The sequence below is a fragment of the Macrobrachium rosenbergii genome, chromosome 52 (genome assembly GCF_040412425.1).
Source record: "Macrobrachium rosenbergii isolate ZJJX-2024 chromosome 52, ASM4041242v1, whole genome shotgun sequence".
NCBI classification, from domain to species: domain Eukaryota; kingdom Metazoa; phylum Arthropoda; class Malacostraca; order Decapoda; family Palaemonidae; genus Macrobrachium; species Macrobrachium rosenbergii.
In genome coordinates, this window is record NC_089792.1 from 15361921 (window position 1) to 15385167 (window position 23247).

General features: G+C 36.4%; 1 protein-coding gene across 11 annotated transcripts in view; it reads left to right on the plus strand.

Moving 5' to 3' along the window:
* Positions 1-23247, plus strand: part of LOC136833710 (sodium/hydrogen exchanger 9B2-like) — a 317786-nt gene that overhangs the window by 210611 nt on the left and 83928 nt on the right. For 6 of the 11 annotated variants that reach the window (XM_067095899.1, XM_067095907.1, XM_067095910.1 and 3 more), the window contains exon 1: positions 12548-12565. The exons of 1 other annotated variant lie outside the window; for it this stretch is intronic. The gene's annotated coding sequence lies outside the window, so the exon portion shown is untranslated. Of the gene's footprint in view, positions 1-7003; positions 7293-12480; positions 12566-23247 lie in introns of those variants that run through there. 4 more of the 11 variants (XM_067095912.1, XM_067095900.1, XM_067095901.1 and 1 more) reach the window with 4 other exon arrangements.

The window sequence follows — 23247 nt, forward strand, 5'->3', positions numbered from 1 at the left end:
GCCTGACTCATAAAAGGTCTGTCATCGGCGCCTACATCAGAAGGTCCTTATCCCAATAAAGTACATCTGGCGTGGTCTATGCAGAAATAGAACGTATGAGACAGATACTAAAAAACAGCTGATACTCTCTGGCATCATGGAAGATGACATAACAAAGTTCCACAATATGACCTTCGGGGCGCTTTACAGACACGAAGCAGGCGCTTTTCTTAGGATCATCGCCTACGGGTGAAACCGAAGATATCCTATAAGAGAGGCTTACTGAAAGCCTTCAGCCGCTCTGGTGTATCGAGAACCAGCGTATTTTATCGAACCAAATCTTCGCAAGAAGCGCGCATGCCCTCGAAAAGTGCTAAGTTGGTTGCACCATGACGACCTTCAGGAGGTGACTATAAGCCCGTCGAAACAATGAAGCCATACACTAGCATTTTGTGGACGTCCACGAAGAGAGGCCACCCCTAGATGACCTCTGAGGTTCATAATTGCTGAGACGGTAAACGTCGCCCCGTAAAAACCAACATTAAATACTCAAGTAAGTCGGACTACATCCTCCCCACCAGCAGAAGGAACTGGCTAATGAAACGAAAAAATAGCTCTGAGGGAGACGTCTCTGCCAGAGTCAGGCCCTTCTGACCACACACCACGAGCCCTAACGTTATAGCAGGAACAAGAGGCCTTCGGAAGAGCGGACCGAAACTGGAATATTAAGGGGCCAATCGTCATCCGGCTTTTTGCCGTACGTAATACCACGTGGCTGGTATTTCAGTCATGATTGCTGTCAATCTTCAGGTCTGCTTCGATCAATCATAATTTTTCTTACTTCACCTGTATTACTGCGCCGGAAGTTGCAGGTTACTGTCAGCTCTACTGTAAAATTCGAATGACCCTGATAAAAGCCAACGAAGTCATGCAGGAAAGAAAATTTATAGAAAATTTTAGAGATGTAAAATAATAGATGCCACTAACGCATCAGCATTCGATGCACACACACACACACACACACACACACACACACACACAATATATATATATATATATATATATATATATATATATATATATATATATATATATATATATATACATATATATATACATACATACATACATACTTCCAATGCCATGGTCACTCACTTCCACATTCATACTTAACCACCTGAATCACTGAAAAACCCATGTGCAGAAAACTTCCACAACATTAGCCGCTCCACGCACCTACATGAAAGGTTTATCAGCAACGAAATCCATCCTGAGACTTCAGTTGTAGAAACAAGGCCATCACGAACTGTAGAGGCAAGGGACTGGCGCAGTTGCCGTTCAGAGGAGCATGATGAACAGGACATTATGGACAGTACAGCAAACGAAGGACAGCACAGTTTAAGAAATTTCGCAGGTCCAGTACCAAGCCCGTACCTAGCGAAATGTCCAGACAGAGAATGTTTATCTAATTTATTCATCTAGATTCTGAAACTGAAAAGTTGCTGCTCATCCAAAGTCATGTTTACATGTTGAAAGGACTTTAGGCAAATGTTTATTTTGCACAATTTTCTGTAGTTTCGCATTTTATTATTATTATTATTATTATTATTATTATTATTATTATTTATTGGTTGGGGGACCGGTTTTACCTCCTTAGGATTTCAAAATCTTAGCCACTTGTCCAGACTAAGAGTAATCGATCTTTTATGGGTTTGAAGAAAGCTTCAACATTTTTAAAGGAATTTACTTTCCCATATTAAACAAATGCCTTCACTTTTACACATGTGTCTTCACTTTATTTTCTAAAATTTTGAAATTAGCTTTTATACTTGTTTCAAAGTATGGTGTCATTCTAACGTTATAATGGCATCAGGAAATGCGCTGGTTCTATTTGCTCTGCGGAGCAAACCTTATCTTTTCAGTTTGGGTTTAACGGCTCTCAAAGGCATACACTACGGTTCTTTTGAATCTGAGGCTATAAAGAATGCAAATTTTGCTCGCTTTCTCCTTCTGTTTGACCTCAATTTACGGTGTCATAATCATGTCGGAATGAGGTCTTATTGAAATATTTAATCTGATCTATTACACACACGCACACATACAAACATCATCTTCAAGTAGTTGGGCGAAATATAACCCTCTACCACTTATGGTTTTTTTCACATCAGTGAAGTTGGTGACTTTAGACTTTTATGATGGCATCATTTTGTGACCTCATAATCCCATGATTCTGAGGTAGTATTGTTTTCTAACTCTTTGTCCTATTGGAATAAATTGTCACCTTATGGTTTGAGATTATGGAAATTCCTGCACTATTTGAATATTTCTCATTAAGGATTGGAAAGTACATCGTTCTTGGTCATTTAAGTTTTGTCAAAAATTTTCGATAACGATGTCATAAAAGTTTTTGATCAGTTCTATGAGGCTTGAAAGACACCAACTTCCTAATCTGGATCGTTACACTTCTTATGGTTCTTTCATTATACGGATTGAATTTTAGGCAATTTTGACTTTTCTTCCTCGCATAACGTAATTTTTATATTCCGAAATTAGGTAGTCAAGTCTTTTAATCTTGCTAACCTAGTCTGCTCCACTTGCAATTATTTGTTCACATGTTAAGGTTTTACATAATAGCCTTTAGAACGTGTTTTTCTTTCTTCTATCTCTTTATTAATTTGTTAATGTATTTTTCTGTTTTAATAAGTGAGATCTCTTCTTTCTGTATTTCCCTTTACCTCCTCTTACTTCTTTCTAATGAACACCATATTCTTAGCAAGCTTCAATTTCAAGTCAGTGGCCTCTGTAGACTCGTTCCAGATGAATAGAGTTCATCTTCTGAATAATGATAATAATAACAAGTAACATTATCTTCTGCTTAAGCCAGCGTAACTGGAAATAACGAAGCTTAAGAAAACCTAAGTATTAAATCACCAATATTAAATTCCTAAAATCATTATTTTCGCGGTAAAAAGGAATTTTGCTCCGACTGTCAGTTGAGTAAGATGGGTCGCTGTCCTCAAAGTATACCCAAAGTCAAGATATTTAACGAAAGCATAAGCTGTGTCAAGAAAGCACTCGACTGCTTAACAACACCCTGTTATTACATTTCTCTTTTATCTGCGCCTGACAGCGTGGGCCTTTTATCTGTTTAACTGAGAGAGAGAGAGAGAGAGAGAGAGAGAGAAAGAGAGAGAGAGAGAGAGAGAGAGAGAGAGAGAGAGAGAGAGAGAGAGAGAGAGAGTTGTGCGGCTGCTTTCTTTGTCTTGTATGTTTCTCTCACTAAGCTTCTCGTTTTATTTCGTTAGAACATTAAACTATTCCTTTCATTCTTCAATCACACACGAATAGGTGTATATATATATATATATATATATATATATATATATATATATATATATATATATATATATATTTATATTGATATATATATTTATATTGATATATATATATATATATATATATATATATATATATATATATATATATATATATATAAAAATGTGTGAGTATATATAAATAAATATATAAATATATATTTACATATATATAAATGTATATATATATAGACTATATAGCCTATATATGCATTCACGCATATACTTCTTTGTGAAGTCATGTGTGTATATGTATCTGCATGAACATATGCCCCATATCCATGGTGTACAGTATATGTCGAAATCAGCTATAATGTATGTCACCGTAAGAGTGAGTAGCCTAGTCGATTCAGTGACCGTTCCTTTCCCTCGACACTTTCCCCAATTTAAAAAGAACCACTCCCCTACGTTAAGAACATTGCCATTATTACTACTATCATGTGTGTGTATTGTTATTTTTACTGTTATTAAAGTTCTGACATCTGTAGCATTTGGAAGGGTCATCTTTTTTTTTATATGTGAATGAATATGTGAATTATACATGTTGATTATAGCTCAATCTGTATTTACTCTGGTGTTAAAGTCCAGAGCTAATGACAGGGGTTATTCCACTTTGTGACTCAACCCTTTCGAGCGTCCTGTAAGTCAAGCAACGCCTCTTGCGGGATGAGAGGGGAAATCCAATGAACTATCCTGTTAAGAGACAATTCAATTCAATTCCCTCATGGTAGAACCCAGCCCTCCTCTCTTCCTCCCTTCTTTAGCTGTCTTGAAATCTGAGTTCCGTGAAGGCACTGAGGTTAATGACTCTTGCTCCGTTAAAGTATTTTGCGTCCCTCTTAATCATTGGTTGTTCAGTTCTTGTCGTCAACTCCCAGGGAAATAATTGTATTCGTCCTCCCATGCTTCTCCTGAAGGTCCTCACACTTTGTTTAAATTTGGTGAAACTCAGTGCATCTGTTCTCATTGTTTTATTTCGAAGAAATCTAATATTGCTGCGTCCGCTGAGGATGTAATAGTCTTCGATACGATTAACGTAAGTAAAATTGTAGTTCAAAACTGCTAAAATTAAATATATATCTTACTGAATAAGAAAAACGTACATTCACAAAGGTAAATGATAGACAGAGATTGGGAACCACATCTGCATGCATACGAATTAGTGTCAATTACTTGAGACTTAGCCGAGGTGAGGCAGAGATAAACACTTATAGGACCAAATAACCTCAGAATAACCGCTAGTTATCAAAGTCCTTAGTTTGAAACGGAAGATAATCTCCAAATGAAGTGTTGAAAATAAATCGTGTGAATTATACGCTGTATATTGAGTGGATGGCATCAGAATATTCAAACTATCAAGCTGGTAAGGTATGCATGCAAAGTATAGTATTGTTTCTCTCTTTCATAGGTTATATCCGGGAGGTGTTTCTTACTGCGTTGTAAGCACAAGCAGTATCAGACTTACTGATGGCAACTTGAGATTTGTTATACATGAGCTGCTAAACATGTTCCCCAAAGTTTTCTAGATAAACAAAACAGGGAAGTTTCAAAGTTATCAGATTTCCCGTTTCTTTTCATAACTTTAGGGTTAAAATAATTAGCGTTCATAGAAAGCTTTCAGTGAATTCAGTGACGTAGAATCAAAGAACTGTATGTTGAATACTTCATTTAGGTTTTGGAAATTTTCACTTGAACAAAAAGATACTACTCTGCACAGTCACAAAGGAACTTGTAAGAGACAACAAACTTCAAAATATATAAGAGACTGCAATAACAGAGGACGAGAGACATAACATCGATCTGGGTGTCTCGATTAAGCACCGAAATGCAGACCTAGCCAAGATCGTGCCTGCAATTGAAAACAGCTGGACATGAGTTTACGCTTTTTATTTTATTGACAATTCAACAACTACTCTTTCGGAAAGGATGTCATTTCTTCTGGTTTGAGGTCTGGGATTTTTTTCTGCCAGAACCCCGTGGTTCGGTCTCACCTCTTGAATGCATATATGCTTGTTTTATGCACTGGTTGAGGAAATTTTTTTTTTGTGTGGTCCTTCAAAGGTCCTTCATTAGTTGGTATGTTATACAGCAACTGTAGAGAAATTATAAATTATGAAATATACCATGAAGGATCTCTGACAGTTTTTAATGTGGATTAGTTTTTTATTTTGTATGCTGCAATACTCAGAGCTGTTTATATATATATATATATATATATATATATATATATATATATATATATATATATATATATATATATATATATATATATATATATATAATATATATATATTTTTTTATATATATATATTATATATATATATATATATATATATATATATATATATATATATGTGTATGTGTGTAAGTGTTAACAACTTTGCACAATGTACATAGCATAGCCATAAAGGAAAAATAAACATGCTAAAATAATGCGGAATGAAAATGGCAAATTACCAGAGACCCTTCATAACAGATCATTTCATATTTCACTGTTAGCGCGTTTCATTAAATTTTATCATGGCTTCGTTGACCTAAGCAGAGAATAGGTTCATTACCCGATCATCACCGACCTATTTGCGCTGTTGTCTGGGAGAGAGAGAGAGAGAGAGCGAGCTTTGATTGTTGCCAATAAAGCGCTTTTAGGAAACCGGTGTTTAGATAGTATAGGTCGGATGCATGACTTTCCTTGATCTCATCCAAAACTAATAATACAGTAGGAACTATCGTCAACAAGTAAAAGATGCACCGAAGTTTCTTCGGCGCAGTCGAGTTTTCTGTACAGCCTATAATGCTGTATGAAACTTTCAGCCACGGCCCATGAAACTATTAGCCGCGGCCCATGAAACTCAGCCACGGTCCGGGGGTGGCCTGTGTTATTAGTACCTATACCGGTGCTAGAAGTACGATTATGGCTAACTTTAACCTTAAATAAAATAAGAACTACTGAGGCTAGAGGGCTGCAATTTGGTATGTCTGATGAATGGAGGGTGGATAATCAACACACCAATTTGCAGCCCTCTAGCCTCAGTAGTTTTCAAGATGTGAGGGCGGAACAGAAAAAGTGCGGACGGACAGACAAAGCCATCTCAATAGTTTTCTTTACAGAAAACTAAAAACAGTTATATTTGTCCTGGGTCATGGTGTTTCACGAGAGCATTTATTTGTTTACTAATAAAAGGGCCAAGGATAGAAAGGCAATTTGGATATTTTCATCCACATGTGTGCTCTGCAGATCCAGACCAGATAAACTGAATGACAAAATCTATTGGAACAGGCACATCCCACATCCCACCCTTGGGAAATAATGGGTGTTCCAGCTGATCTAAGATACCCGGAAGAGCACGAGGAAGGCACGAGTTCGTCAGGAGCCTCCCACTTGTTGCCGAGTGTTCTTTTTTACCTTCCGCTCTGAGAGCTCTTGAAGGTAAGATGCGCAGGCTTCCATTCTTCCGTTCTTGGGAGTTGGGCCTCGAAATGGAGTTCCAGTAATTCAAATATTGCACCCTGCTGATGACCAAGGACTCTCGAAGGACTTCCATAAAGAGTGCAGGATCAAGTAGAGTACCCTGCTGATGACCAAGGACTCTCGAAGGACCTCCCATAAAGGCGGCAGGAGAGAGGGACCCTGCATTCACAATCCATGAGTACAGTAGATCACGTGTTGCTAGTGTCGTGTTGTCGTCTCTCTCAAGAACCGTACCAAGTGAACGTGCTCGGCCGGGGGCCACGTCGAATATGTCGAAATGGCTTGACCTGGAGCACCCGTTCAGAGGGGAGAGAATCACAGACAGACGGACAGAGACTCAGACGGTGACGGATGGTTGTCTGAGTCGGAAAACGTCTCTCATTTAGCCGTCATCCGTCTTGGGTCGTTGTTACAACGTCGAGAAGGGCCAGATAGGCCGCTGCGTCATAGTTACCAACGCGTCAGTTACTGTGAGTAAAGTTCAGTTTCAGTGAATTCATCGTGAACATTAAATTGTGTCATCAGGTCTGAATAATAAACTGCTCATATGTGAATTTTCGAATAACGTGAAATCCAATGAAGTACTTGGTGAAGATGGTGAAAGATTTGTGCATACCTACAAACACAAGTGCATAATTATCATGCGTGCATATAATGTATGTATGTATATATATACATATATATATATATGTATATATGTTATATATATATATATATATATTATATATGTATGTGTATATATATGCATATATATTTAAATACAGGAAATGTCACGAAGGAAAAAGAAACAATGGCGTACTGCAAGGACTAATGAGCTGAAAGGCCTTGCAGTACTCCATTGTTTCTCTTTCCTTCGTGGCATTGCTTTATTATATATTCATCACGTTCCACATTTTCGTGATTCAGTTACACATGCATATATAGTATATGTATGTATACATATATATACATACTGTACATATACATACATATATATATGTAATATATATATATATATATATATATATATATATATATATATATATATATAAAACTGCAAAAACAAATGGAAAAGCAACATTTAGTTATCAATATTTTCTCTTATTAAGGAACCATATTACAAATTTTAACGCTGAAAGTATTGTGTATTAATATAAAAGTGACCGAGATGTGCATGCCCTCTGTAGTAATTCCATACTTTTAAAGCAAATACATCCCTATCGCGTGTGTTTGTGTTGTGCATGTCAGAGATTGGTTTAAACTCACTCTCATAATGACTTGCTGTTTTAGCGTCGGGGAAAAAATTAAAATCCCAGTTCACGAACACGGACTTTTCCAGCGCGTTATATATAGCGTGCAAATAGCATGGACAGTCTTTGCTGGTGATTTTCTTCCTGCACGTAATATCTATTGTTTATTCATCTCTTCCTTAAAAAGACTGGAGCAAGAGAAAAGAAATGCGATTCCTAGTTACTTATTATATTTGTTTAATCGGTAGCACTCATTTTAGAATAATTCTGAGGAACTTATTCTTAATTATATCGAAAAGGAGAACAACATCGTTACCTTGTTTGGGTAAAAATACAAAATCGTGAGGTAAATTCCGCTTGTTTTAACTAACCTATAGGGGCATATCTTTAGTATATAGTAAAAAATTAACGTACACATTAAATGTCTGTTTTCCGCATGAGTCTTATACTTACTTCAGAGTCTCAACTAATGAACAATGAGCAGGGTTTCTCTGAGGATAATATTGAGTAATTCAAGGAAAAGCGTATGATTTTATGTCTGAATAATTACTGTTGGCTGATCTCTAAAGGAATTTAAATGGTCCGCTGGATTTTCTGTCTCTTCCTTTTGTGTTTATTTATAAAGCGCTTTCGTTTAATAAGGGATCAAAAAGAGAGCTACATAATATTCATTGTCACATTCATACTTCAATTGCTGAGAGAAGGAAAACTTCCGCAACAATTGCCGTGTGCAATGCAGTGTGTTGAGTGCGCGCATATCTTGCGAGCACTCTCTCTCTCCTCTAGGATATAAAGGCCCTTCCGTACAACACTTCCGCTACATCTGTCTAGCACCTGTTGGACCTTCCTCTACTTCCCCCTTAGTTCCTCGCTGGGTGAGCGGGTTCCGTTCTCAGCTACCACTCTGTTGGTCGCGAGTTCGAATCTCCGACCGGCCAGTGAAAAGCAAGAGGAATTTGTTTCTGGTGATAGAAATTCATTTCTCGCTATAGTGTGGTTCGGATTCCACAATAAGCTGTAGGTCCCGTTGCTAGGTAACCAATGGGTTCTTAGCCACGTAAAAATAAATCTAATCCTTCGGGCCAGCCCTAGGAGAGCTGTTAATCAGCTTAGTGGTCTGGTTAAACTAAGATATACTTAACTTAACTCTACTTCCTCCTCCAAACACTTCCAAATCATTCACTCTCTTCATCAACCTGTCGTCTTCCATTCTCTCCACATGACTAAACCATCTCAAAACACTTTGATCCATATTTTCAGCCGGATGTAACTGTTTTATCATTTCAGCTACATAATTTAAACTTCCTCACATTTAACATTTTTTCCTCAACATTCACATGTTACATCATACATTCTAGCATCACATTCCTTAGACGCTCTTTATCTCTTCCAAATCTTTTATGTCTGTCCTGCTACCTTCCTTGCTTCGCCTATTCTGACCCACCTTTTCTCTTTTCACGCCATCACCTACTTTACATACTCCCAAATACCTATACGAATCAACTACTCCCACTCCGCCAGCTATTTTAAAATTCATTACTCCATCTTCCTCGCTTTCACTAACCCTCCCTTAAATTTAATAATTTATACGATAAAATATAAGATTCATAGAATAATTTATAATATATTCCTAATTAACTTAATTAGTTCTTAGATTAACATATATCGCTAGTTTTAATTAAATTCTTAGAGAGTTTAAATAGCTTGTCTAATCCTTCGCCAGCCCTAGAGTTAATATTAACTCAGTGGTCTGGTTAAACTAACGTTAAAAAAAAAAATAACTCCGCCAGCTATTTTAAAATTCATTACTCCATCTTCCTCGCTTTCACTAACCCTCATAATGTAACTCGATTCACCTGCAACTTTTTGCTCTTATAAACATTCAATGATTGCCCAGATTCTGCAGTTTCTTGCCACTATCCTCAAAACAATGGTGTTTTCTCTTTTTAAAAACACTTTCGAACTTGTACTCGTTTACACATAGCCTCTTGACTGCCCCCAAACAATGCTACATCGTCAGCAGACCAAGCCATTTCACACTTGATACTTTCACGTTAAAAGCCTATGTCACATCAACTGCCTTTTATATTTAACATCACTTCATCTATAAAGAAATTAGGTAGCCAAGGAAACATAGATTACCCTAGTCTTTCACACTAAACCGGTCACTTTCCCATCTAAAGATTTTAGCAGGCCTCAACTCTTCCATCAACACTTTCATTGCTCTCAACAAACAACCTTCTACTTTGCTCTGAAAGAAATGCATCGCACTTCTCTTATCGTGATAACAGACGCAATAAGCACATACCTCAGCAACACTTGCTCGCTTGTTATCCTGATAATGCTTGCAGTTGTATCTTAATAACGAAGGGTGCATGTCGGCATAAGGAGTGATATATTATGACATAATCTATGTGTGTGATCATGACTCCAGCATAAGCCATGATAATAAAACATCACTTGATTTTAGTCAAGAGCAGAGCAGAACGTAAACGAAATGATAGCTGTGCTTATGCATATTACTCTTGGAAGAGAACCAAAAAGATGTAATATATTTTTCCTTGTTTTTTCGGGCTTGGGTCAATAATAATAATAATAATAATAATAATAATAAATGATCAATTGATTAATCAGTTAATTATTCAGTTAAATTTTTCAAAAATTTTTAATTGAGATTTTTGCACAACTGACCAAAGCGTTCTAGGGGACGACATCATGACAGACAAACAAAGCAGACTACGCTATCAGCCACGTTCTATAACAAAGAAACAAATGAACAGCCATTGTGTCTATTATTCTCCAGCTTCTTCTTCTTCTTCTTCCTTTACGCTCGGGAATTAATGAGTTAATGGCTGACTTAACATAAATCTGCAGTTTCGGATGACCAACCAACTCTCATTCATTAATGTTTATCAGTGGATACTCGGTCTGTTTTGAAATTACAACTTTTTTTATCTGCTTTTCAGTGAAGTTTGTATCGTTTACAAACAATTTATGTTTTTCCCGTCAACAAATGCGTTAGTTATAACATTACGGAACACCCTATTTTGCTCTCCTTCACTTTGCAATCTTATGGATGATGAATCTAAGATCTCTGTCTTTTCGCTCTCTTTGTCATATCCTGCCTGTGTTTCTGAACACGAGAAAGAGAGAGAGAGAGATTCATTCATCCTCGTATGTTTTATATTCAATTATCTGTCCCATGGGTGCTGTAACACACAAAACAGCTATCAAAATGTTGCATGTTGTGCCACTGTTAAAGTGTTGTTACTGCAGTCAGATCACGGGAATATTCTTGTTTTCTGATCGATTGAAGTCAGTCTTACCTGATCAACATATAAGTCTCTCCGAAGTCTAGGTTGTCATGCAGATCTCAGTACCCAAGTTTGATATTAAAAGTTTTCATGCATGAAAATGGACTCTCCTCTCTCTCTCTCTCTCTCTCTCTCTCTCTCTCTCTCTCTCTCTCTCTCTCTCTCTCTCTCTCTCTCTCTCTCAATGGGTGGTTCCCAATATATTTTTGGCTTCCATTTGATGTTTTCTTCATACCTGGGTACTGAAGTTATTTGCCTTTTCCTCAGATAAGGAGTAGTGCTCACAGTATGCTTTGCGTGGCAAACTGGAGATGGTACTATAGGTTTATTTTCAGTGTCCATTCGGCCCCAATCGCAGTGCTATCTGACTATTACTTTCTTTCTACTAGGGCGTCCTACTCTTCATCTCATTCAAGAGCAAACCTTTCTTGTGAACCCTATTTGAATCTAAAGTAGGTGACTTAGGTCGCATAAACTATATATATATATATATATATATATATATATATATATATATATATATATATATATATATATATATATATATGCAGCTTGAAGTATTCAAAGCGACTGATTCTGCATTTCAATCCCGCAATCTTATTTTTGTAACCAGAACTACCAACTTATGGTTACGATTAGCCACCAATGCTGACAAAAAAAAAAAACTTTATGGTTCGTGCAAGATATATCCTTAATGACAGATAAGAATGAAAGGTTCATTATACATGTCATCGATTTTATACAGGTACTGTATATATATATATATATATATATATATATATATATATATATATATATATATATATATATATATATATTTTTCCATATACACTTCAAAAGCACATATAAAAGAAACATCCATCCCACTCAAATACTGTTCTAAAGGCCACTAATGCTATACTAGTCCGGTGTCTAATGCCATTTTTTATGGATGAGCCGTAACAACGATCCTTACCTGCGTTCCACACAGTGCCACTTCATCCTCTTGCTTGTGATTCTTATCAGTATTAAGACACACCCCCACCGTGAATAATGGGATTCTTGCATTCATTCTCATGCTTCCTGAATTTAATACATGCTTCTCTCCTTCTTAAGGCTCCCACACACTATGTATTCAACTCAGTCACGATACTGTCACCTTTCGTTGCCCAGCTCCCCTCAACATCCGGGATCAGGCTTCCTTCATCATTTTCCTTCTTGGTTAGTCTGTAGGAATTCGTTTTTCGTAAACATAGTTGTAGCTTTGATAAGTCGTACCTCTTTGTTTGCTGTTTCGTGGGGGCCATTAATGGCATACCGAACGTAAAATAATTAAGATATAAAATTGCGCAATTATTGTTCATCATGTTTATTGATACAGGAGGTGTGTCTTTGAACAAGTGGTATGTTGGGGTGTATGAATACTGACTATGTATGTTATTCTCTGTGGACTATAAACTGTACCCTAAAGTGAACTGAGCATTCTTCCATCCACGTAACATTTCACGTATGATGAAGAATACACAAAAAGCTTAAGTAAATGTCACGAGTTACACTACGTGAGTCTAGGAGATCCTAAAGGGGCCTTCTGGTGCAGATCAAGAACCTTGCTCTGCCCTTCGATAGGACTTGGCAGTTGTAAGCATTTGTACTCTTGTGAGGGAATTGGGAGTAAATCTTCGCTCTATCCTTATAACTGGCTCTAAGTGGAAAAGACGTAAGATTATAATCTTTTGCTTGCTTGCTTGCCCTCGTCACTCCTTTCTTGCACTGGTTTTCTGGTGACGTGAAACGTCTTAAATGATGTTGAGCTGTTTTAAGAACTAAGTTCATCGGCATACTTTAACCATTGCGTTTATGGGTAAGTGCCTAACTTGATGCGCATATCGTCGCGGATATATATATATATATATATATATATATATATATATATATATATATACACACATATATATATACACACATATATATATGTGTGTGTGTGTGTGTATGTATGTATACCATGTATATATATGTATATTTATATATAATTATTTATCTCTCTCTCAGAGAGAGAGAGAGAGATCTTTAATCTTTACATGTTTAGCCTTCACTTTTTAGTCATATTGCTTGGCTTCATTGTTTCGCTTTTGCTTTATTTTTTGCTTAACCTTTAACTTGAATTGCAGCCGCTCCCTACGCAGTACAGTATAAAATTACATCAGTAATATAATCTCTTTAAAAGATCTCACAAAACAATTGACACTGTCAAACTTCAAGGAAGCAGCTCCAGAAATTCAATACTGAACATTCAGCAGAAGATCAATTTATTACTTGTATTTGAAACAACTTCATTTGTATTTCATTTTAGTAAGTTTAATTACCAAATCTGATTCTAAACAAAAACGTAAATGTAGAAAGACTTCGGAATTTTTTTTTTTCAAACAACGGCCGTAATTTTGTTTGCAAAACACAAATACAATTCATCAGTTCAAAAAATCCTCTACCAGCGGAAAATTTTTAAAAATCTATTAGCAATAACATTCGAACCTTTCTTCTCTTTTTCATTTCATAGAAATGAAAAAAAACACTTACGAATAGTCTAATAATAACATAGATGTTTTCTCAAAATTTACACTTTCCTCTCCCACACCAAAACTGAAAAACCAGAGATAATTGTTATGCAAATGGTGACACATAAGGCACACCTGCGGATACACTGACCTTGTGGACAGCTGATAAGTAGATCATTATCATTGGAATCTGAAACTGTACTAATACAAATAAACACTTCCACTTGGTTGAAATAACAGACATAGGATTTGTAGAATGAGAGCGAGTTAAGATGCATCGACAGATTTAAAAGAAGACTCAGTTGTAATTTAGTCAAAGTAAGAGGTGGATATTAAATATCGGTTGAATAAAGCACCTGAACCCTTGATGAATTCCGCGCTCAAAAGGTACAAGAAATTATTTAAGAAATTATATGAAATAAATTCTTTACTAAAAGCAAGTATAACAAGTAAAAAATGCGGCGAAGTTTCTTCGGCACAATCGAGTTTTCTGTACAGCGTATAATGCTGTATGAAACTCTCGATGTGCCGCAGTATGAAACTCTCAACCACGACCTGGCAGCGCTGAGTTGCTCCCCAGATGCGGTCAAGTGAAGATGCGTCGGAGGCTGACACCTCTAGCGGTGCCAGACGCACGATCCATGGCTAACCTTAACATTAAATAAAATAAAAAATACTAAGGCTAGAGGGCTGCAGTTCTTTATGTTTGATGATTGGAGGACGGATGATCAACATACCAGTTTGCAGCCCTCTAGCCACAGTAGTTTTTTAAGATCTGAGGGCGGACAGAAAAAGTGCGGACGGACAGACAAAGCCATCTCAATAGTTTTCTTAGGCCCTCGCAATCTTTTGGAAGATAGGATTTGGTCATAGTTAAGAAAATGTGAAGTACAAATTAGAACGTTCTACGTATTGCCCATCAACTTTGGCATCTTGCTTCAAAAGAAAATACATTTGCCCACTTACTGACCCAAAGCATCAGATTTTATTTCTGGGCATTTCACAGTTGCAAAGACAAGGGAGGGCTTCGCATGCAAAGGCAACACAAAACTTTATTCTACCTTTTCTAGAAACACAAACTCAACATCCGTCATAATTTTGCAGTACAATGTGCTATTTTAACCACTTGGCCTAAAGTTAATATTTATGTTGAGAATAAAGATCCTTTCAGGTTAAATGGTAATATCTTCTGCTAGGAGGGTTAGTCTTTAATAACTCTCGTACAATTTACTGATGACAATTTGTATGATTTTATATGCAACTACATAACGCGCTTGAAGTTACAGCTTGAATAAAATTACCCATGCTTGTACCATGTATGTATGTATGATTGTATTGATGCACATATATACACTCTCTCTCTCTCTCTCTCTCTCTCTCAATCAGAGTCTTTTCGAGAAAATGATATTTTTTTCTTCACACTTCTTGTGTTTATTGTCTGCGTAGACCCTCTGGTCTCTTTCCTTGTCTTAAATGCTCTATTCGGCCATTGTGATAAATACCTCGAGTTTTGACTTGAGGAAACTGCTTTCTCTTTCAGAATAACGTTCGTCACCAAGGCCACTGACCTATCACGCAAGCACGCACGCACGCATGCACTCATACGCATTCCCTTCGGTCACCGAACAAACGCCTTTGCCTTCAACCTAATGGCGTTGATTCGTGTGACTAATGCAACCTAATAGTTTTAATTGCTCTTTTCGTTTACAATTTCCCCACTTGTTTGGGCAGATCTGTGTACGCCGTCCTTGCAGTGTTGCAACACGTTCAGATCCTGTTTCGTTTCTACGAAGCTCCTTCGGGTCCTTTTCCTTTTAGAAGACTCGAAACTTAAACTTGTTTTGTTTACCTTTTGAAGGAACGAAAATGGAATTCGCTACGTCATGATTGAAATGGTTTGACATTAAGTCGAAACGGCTTGCGGTCGAATTTCTTATGATGAAGAATGTTTTGTTTTCACAACAAATGGTTCATTTTGTGGAAAATGTGAGAGGTGTGTAAACGTCGGAATGTAACTTTCATGTAATGAAATACTTCATGAACCGTTTATTTTAGGAGGGAGGGATCCCAAAAGAGCAGATTTATGAAAGTGATTCACAGTATTTGGCCATATAATCGAAGTGAACTGCATGAAGATGCACAGCCTGCATATATATATATATATATATATATATATATATATATATATATATATATATATATATATATATATATATATATATATATATATACATATATATATATACATATATATATATACATATATATATATATATATATATATATATATATATATATATATATATATATGAATTCACACACATAGGCTATACAGTTTGGTCAAGAATGGGCAAAGACAAAAAAATGTTCAGAAAAAGTTCAAATTCAAATTCATCCTCAATAAAGGGAAAAATTAATCTTGCTGATTACTACACTGCGGCCACAAAATTGTTACGAGATGGTATCATTGATTAAAGACTGACATAGCTATAAAGTGAAAAAAGCAGTTCGATGTATGTTATTGGTTGCTGATGTTATGGAATAAGAAGAAAATATCCTGTGAAAGCACATCATGCAGCGAAGCCACATTTGAAAGATTTTCAATCATTCTTCATCAACAGAAACGTAATTGAAATCATGTTTGCTTATTTTTAAAGAGGGTAAGGAGTTTCGGTACCTGGACTCATAATTGTTTAGGAAAACAGTACTTGGAATTTTAGTTATTTGGCCAAAATATTTTAAAAATTCGTTTGTTTTTTTATTTTAATTTTATTCACAGTGTGACAGGTGGTACCATCCAACTCTATTTCTATAAAAAAAAATTGCTTTTTTCTTTCCCATATTATCGCTGCTTCACATGAAAGAAGTATCTTATTACTACTGCTGTTGCTGCTATATGTAATATTAAAAAAAAACAGTGATATTTTCTGCTCACTTGACTGAGCGAATGTAGCAATAGTTTTCTTCTTTCAAAATCAAGAGTTAATACTCAGATATTCAGTGAGGCACTGAACATTTAGACATCATACAAAAAAATTTAAGACATGTTACCGTTATGGAGAAACACTGAAAACCGTTATACTCATTTCTTATACCAGCCATTTCCATGATGACCAAGTTTTTATGCATATAAAGAAAAATACAGTTTTTAAGATTTTATAATTGTCCTGACTTTTCAATCCTTGACGGAGTGTATATTCATTCGATCAAAAGGTGAACATGAATGGCAAAACAGTCGACTGTATACTATGGCCTCCATTTTAGCATGAGCACAAACGCAGAATTAGTGGACGGAAGAATTTCCGAATCCTTTAATGTTTAGCGGAATATGACACATGAATTATTTCATAGAAATTCCCCGTATCTCCCTTGGTCGGGGCAGGCCCCACACAACATAGGGGACCCATATTGAAGAGAAAATGATAAAGGTTTCGGCTTTTATGCCATAAGAAAAAATTTTGCCCATACGGATGTATAATTTCTTCTTTAATGGTATCAGCAAAATAAGAACTTTGTCTGCTAAATGCAGGATATTTATATTTCGATATATTCTGGTGACAGAGACACGTCTACAGCGTGCAAAGAAAGTGAAAAGAATGACTGGAATGGCCTCCGTATAACTGGAAAAGACTTCGTAATTGTACGCGGTTCTGGTGGACTGTTCTTCAAACTCGGTAAACTGCAGTGTTTTGGGCCGCTAACGCCGAATATGGACGCAAAATTGTAATGAAGTGCAATTTTTTTAGTACATTTTATTAAGAGAGCTGAAAGAGAGGATCATCATGGAACAGTTTATATATATATATATATATATATATATATATATATATATATATATATATATATATATATATATATATATATATATATATATATATATAGTATATATATATATATATATATATATATATATATATATATATATATATATATATATATATATATATATATATATATATGTGTGTGTGTAATCAGTAAGCTACAAACGTCTTTAATATCCAATTCGCTCTACCTCGGAATTAATATATTTTCATATATGTTACCGAAGGGAGTTTTAATTGATAATAAGTTCGTCCTGAGTTCTTGTCCTTCGCTGGTTCGAGCCCACGGGACGACGAACTTATTATCAATTAAAAATTCCCTTCGGTAACATATATGAAAATATATTAATTCCGAGTAAAGCAATTGATATTAAAGGACGTTTGTAGCTTACTGATTGTATATGAATAACGGTTATGTGATAAAAGTCATATATATATATATATATATATATATATATATATATATATATATATATATATATATATATATATATATATATATATATATATATATATATATAGTATTCATACATAATATATATATATATATATAAATTATTGCATAAAATAATTATATATTCAAACAATATAAATGACTCTTAGGTGATTTACAATAGAAATTATATCGGTATAATACCAGGAAAAAGGGTATGGTATTACTTTCACCGAGAGAGTGAGAAGGCTGGAAGGACTGGTAAGGGAAGAACTACTCGACCTCAGGCAAGAAGGAGGTGTATATGGATCCAGTATTTTTCTTAAGAAACTGTTATGCGAGACATTTTGAGGGGAAAAGAAACAAGTAAAAAAAAAAAAAAAAAGCGACGTTTCTTCGGCTCAATCGAGTTTTCTGTACAACCCCTAGTTCCTCGTTAGGCGAGTGGGGTTCCGTTCTCAGCTAGCACTCTGCTGGCCGCGAGTTCGAATCTCCGACCGACCAATGAAGAATAAGAGGAATTTATCTCTGGTGATAGAAATTCATTTCTCGCCATAATGTGGTTCGGATTCCACAATAAGCTGTAGGTCCCGTTGCTAGGTAACCAATTGGTTCTTAGCCACTTAAAATAATCTAATCCTTCGGGCCAGCCCTAGGAGAGCTGTTAATCAGTTCAGTGGTCTGGTTAAACTAAGGTATACTTAACTTTGTACAGCCCCTACAGCGTATAATCAAGGCCACCGAAAATAGATTTATCTTTCGATGTAATGCTGTATGAGCCGCGGCCCATGAAATTTTAAGCACGGCCCGGTGGTGGCCTATCCTATATCGTTGCCAGAAAACACGATTATGGCTAACTTTAACCTTAAACAAAATAAAAAACTACTGAGCTAGGGCTGCAATTTGGTATGTTTGATGATTGGAGGGTGGATGATCAACATACCAATTTGCAGCCCCTAGCCTCAGTAGTTTCTAAGATCTGAGGGCGGACAGAAAAAATGCGGACGGAGAGACAAAGACGGGCACAATAGTTTTCTTTTATAGGGAACTAAATATCTGTCCGTATGGAGTATTCATGGATCTAGATCAAACACTCGGGATAGATTCAATAGGTTGCAATCAGAGAAGGAAGCTTGTCAAGGGATTTTCTCCAAAGATGCTTTTCTCCAATGTCTTTAGGGATGGAGTAATGCAAGTAATGAAAAAAGTAATTAAATGTGAGTGCTAAGTTGCGGGATAAGAAAATTATTGCTGGAGTATTTAATGGTTGATATCTAGCGATAATATTGTTGTCAGAGGACTTGCAGAAACCACTGAAGGAATTAGAATTCATTTGTAAGACGAGGAAGCTGAGAGTAAATGTGAGCAAGGACAAGGTTATAAGGGTGATTGGAAACCAGGAAGATAGAATAATGAATGGAAACAAGGAAGACAGAATAATAAATGTCAATACGGATTACAGAAGAACTGACACAGTTAATTCACGTGGATATTTGGAAGCAAATAAAGTAGGATAAGAGAAGAGGTGAAGCACAGAATAGGAGAAGCAGCTAAAGTACCCGAATGCCTGAAAGGTTAGCAAAAGATATGGAGTGTTTACAGAAGCTAAGGTTAGGACATATGCAAGGATGGTTGAGCCAGCTTTCCTTTATGGAAGTGAAGTTGGTAAATGATAGAAAAAAAAGAAAAAATGTTGAAGCTGTTTAGATGAATTGTTTGTGTAGTATATATAGTGCTAAAAGAACTGAAAGGGTGAGAAATGCAGACACACAGAAGTAGGGAAAAGGTGGGCAGAGGTGAAAGGTTAGATCAGCATTTTTAGACATGGTTTAGTCGTGTAGAAAGAATGGAGGGTAATATGCTGTTGAAAAGAACGTAAATTCGGGAGGATCTAGAAAGGCATAGGTAGAAGGTTTGATAGGAGTAAAGGAAAGGAAGGGCCTTAACATCTAGGAAGCTCGAGAATGGGTACAGATAGAGGTAAATAGCACAGTGTTTGTAGGGTGTATGACTTACCGATGATGTTCCATATGTTTAGGTGCATGAAAAGGCTAACGTTGTTGAAGTTTTCTACACACATTTCATCCACAATTCTGCCGTTGAAGAATGAGTGTGGCAATGACCACTGAGACATTTATTCTCTAGAGGCATTACCTGTAAGGGAAACAGAGAGAGAGAGAGAGAGAGAGAGAGAGAGAGAGAGAGAGAGAGAGAGAGAGAGCTAGTATACCGGAGGGAACGAACGCACTGAACGTTGTACTGAACTTTTATTTAACGAACAAGAATGAAATACACCGTTGGGGCATCTCTGGGAAGTCCAGTTTTTTAGGAGATGACGCAGCTCGCATCTGGCCTTGCAAAAGCACGCAGGCGTCTCGCCTTATAAGACACATCAGGTAAGGTGCGCGTTCTTCCTTTTTGAAAACCAAGGAGATATCTATATATGCTGCGCTATGTTTAAATTATCTTAATATTTTTACTTTACCAAATCTATAGTACGCAAATCAACAGGCCAGTGTTACTTGGGATATTTTCAGGATTATTTCTTATAAATAAATTTATTATCTCGATGAAATTTGAAGGCAGTTCTCGTTGTCTTCTCAGATATATGGTATAAGATATCAAAGAAAATAAAGTAAGTGGAAATAAAGTTATGGCTTAGAATAGCATACTAAAAATGGTGCTTGTCTCTTCATATCTGTCGAGAAATGAAGTCTGCTGATAACCTTAGAGCGTTGCAGCAGATCAAGAGAAGAAAGGTGTCTTTGAAGGTTCCATTATCATACCATAAAAATTCCTTCACGCGCAGAAAATCAATCGGACTTGAACAGCGGAATACAAGCAGTGCTTCTAACACCTGGACACAAGACCTTTCATGAGACAGAAATTCATGTTGAAAGATTTTTCCTAAAACATAAATGTGTAGGTTCTTTGTATCTTTTTTTTATAGCTTCTCAACTCTGCTGTTCTCGGAATCCCTGTGATTTGCGTATATGGGTGAAATGGAATGTGGTAATCTCTGCAAAGTTTTATTTACTTTTTGAATTGTCAAGTTGCATCTGCAGGGGGAACAGACTTACTTCCAAGATCATTTTGTTTTCTTTCAGTATTTTCGGTATTAACTCCAAATTTCAGCCATCTTGGAAAAGGCTTCAGAGGAAGCAACAAGCATATTTCGAGTTTATTTACAAAGGGAGCATAGCAATCGACAAATGTCATGTTCAGCCGCTCGCATCGACTTCGACTTCTCACTGCTATATATTACCAGTCAACACGAGCTCGTAATGATATGGAACAAGCTATTCACAAATACATGAAACCCTTTACCTCTCAAAAGGCATATGACCAAGAAAATCAGGTTAATATTATCAATTATGTTAAATAAGTAAACTTAGATAAACATACCAACAAAAGTCTTTGAAAACAAATAATGTTAGGAATAGTAAAAAAATAATAAAATGAAGACGACGATGCTCGGCACATTAAACTGGCATTACAGCTACCCTGAAGCAAATGAGCATCACCATCCATAACTCTGTTAGGAAGATCGTCCCACAGCTCTGCGGTAGAGGGAATAAAAGACCTCTCGTGCTTCACATCGCGGCACCTCTGCAGAATATGGATGCGTGCAATCCGCAAACAGAGTAGATCGCAGTCATTCTTTAGGTACAAACAGTAATTATAGAATATTGGAGGAAAAACAACTCTTGAAAGATGGCAAAACAAGCTATTTCTTGGCGGTTATCCAAGTCACTTTTCTCGATATTAAGAAAAGCAGATCCCCACTTCGAGAAATTTTGCCTAGAGGAAGATCCCGAGACAGAGTCGACATTCACACGGGAGAACAATATTCTAGCATTCGTTTGTTAATTTGTTTGTTAGTTTTCCACTTTGTGTTAGCGATTTACTGGCGATGGTTCGACAAGAAATTGATTCACTTCAGAGTAAAGATGTAAATGGTACTACCTGAGACTTAACAGTCCTTTCTGTATTGTTTTTCATTTGAAAATGCGTGAATATTCACTACTTGTTTACTCTCGCAATCTCTGAGCCTACCATTCTTTCAGCAATAATTGAAAATTAAGCTCCTTTATCTTGAAAGGATACAGATTGTCGTCAACAACCAAATTATTCGAGGTAGGTGAAGTCAGGGGTCGGTTGATCTTCAGGCTTGTAACTCTCTAGGCGGTATTACTTTTTATTGTCAAGGTGCCAGACGAGCTTGTTTAATATTCAGGTTAAATGGTTACACAACTGTGTAGACTACATGTCGTGGAATGTGTACATTTGCATGTTACTTTATATAAGACTGTTCAAAATTCGTTTCTAATTTGAAGAAGTAACAGATAATTAGTTACGAACAAGAAAATCGTTGTTTCCCGGTACCGTAAGATGTACAGTGCGATAATTAAAAAGTATGCATTTTACATAAACTGATGATCTACCAATCAAAGAATAGGGAAAATGACATTAATATATACAGAAGTAATCCTCCACATTTCGGAAGAGTCAGATGCCTCCAGCTGTTATTTGGGGACGCAGTAAGAAGGATAGACCACGAACAAAGACAAAGTAAAAATCAAAAACAGAGAATCTGAATTTGTGAGGATTGACGACCTACCCAAACGTTCCGTAAAGATCCGGAGAGCATACTAATGTCTTGTCGCTCGTGCCAAATCATATAAAAGAGTTGAATGGTTGCTCAGCGAGTATTTTAGTTAAGCATAATACCACTCCTTGCTTCTGATGAGTTGGAGGTGATTCTATGAATTCCTAAGCGGAAGATAAGGTCCTTTGGAATGTAGTGATGATGATGATTATGTTATCCATGATATCTGATTTCAGCACAATAGCAGTGCCTCCCACTAATATGATTCAGAATTTAGAGGACAAAACATTGCATGATGTGTGATGAGATAAATCTCATACGTTAACTTCGCTCGCTGTTCTAATCCTGTGCTCTGAGTCTCACTGCGATTCAGTAAACATGATACAGTTGCACTGCACTGTATCCAAGGTCAGTATAAGTGCAATCACCCTCCTTTTGAGCAAGCAAGATGTTTTTCACGAGAATAGTGCCCGTGGGGGGATAGTGCC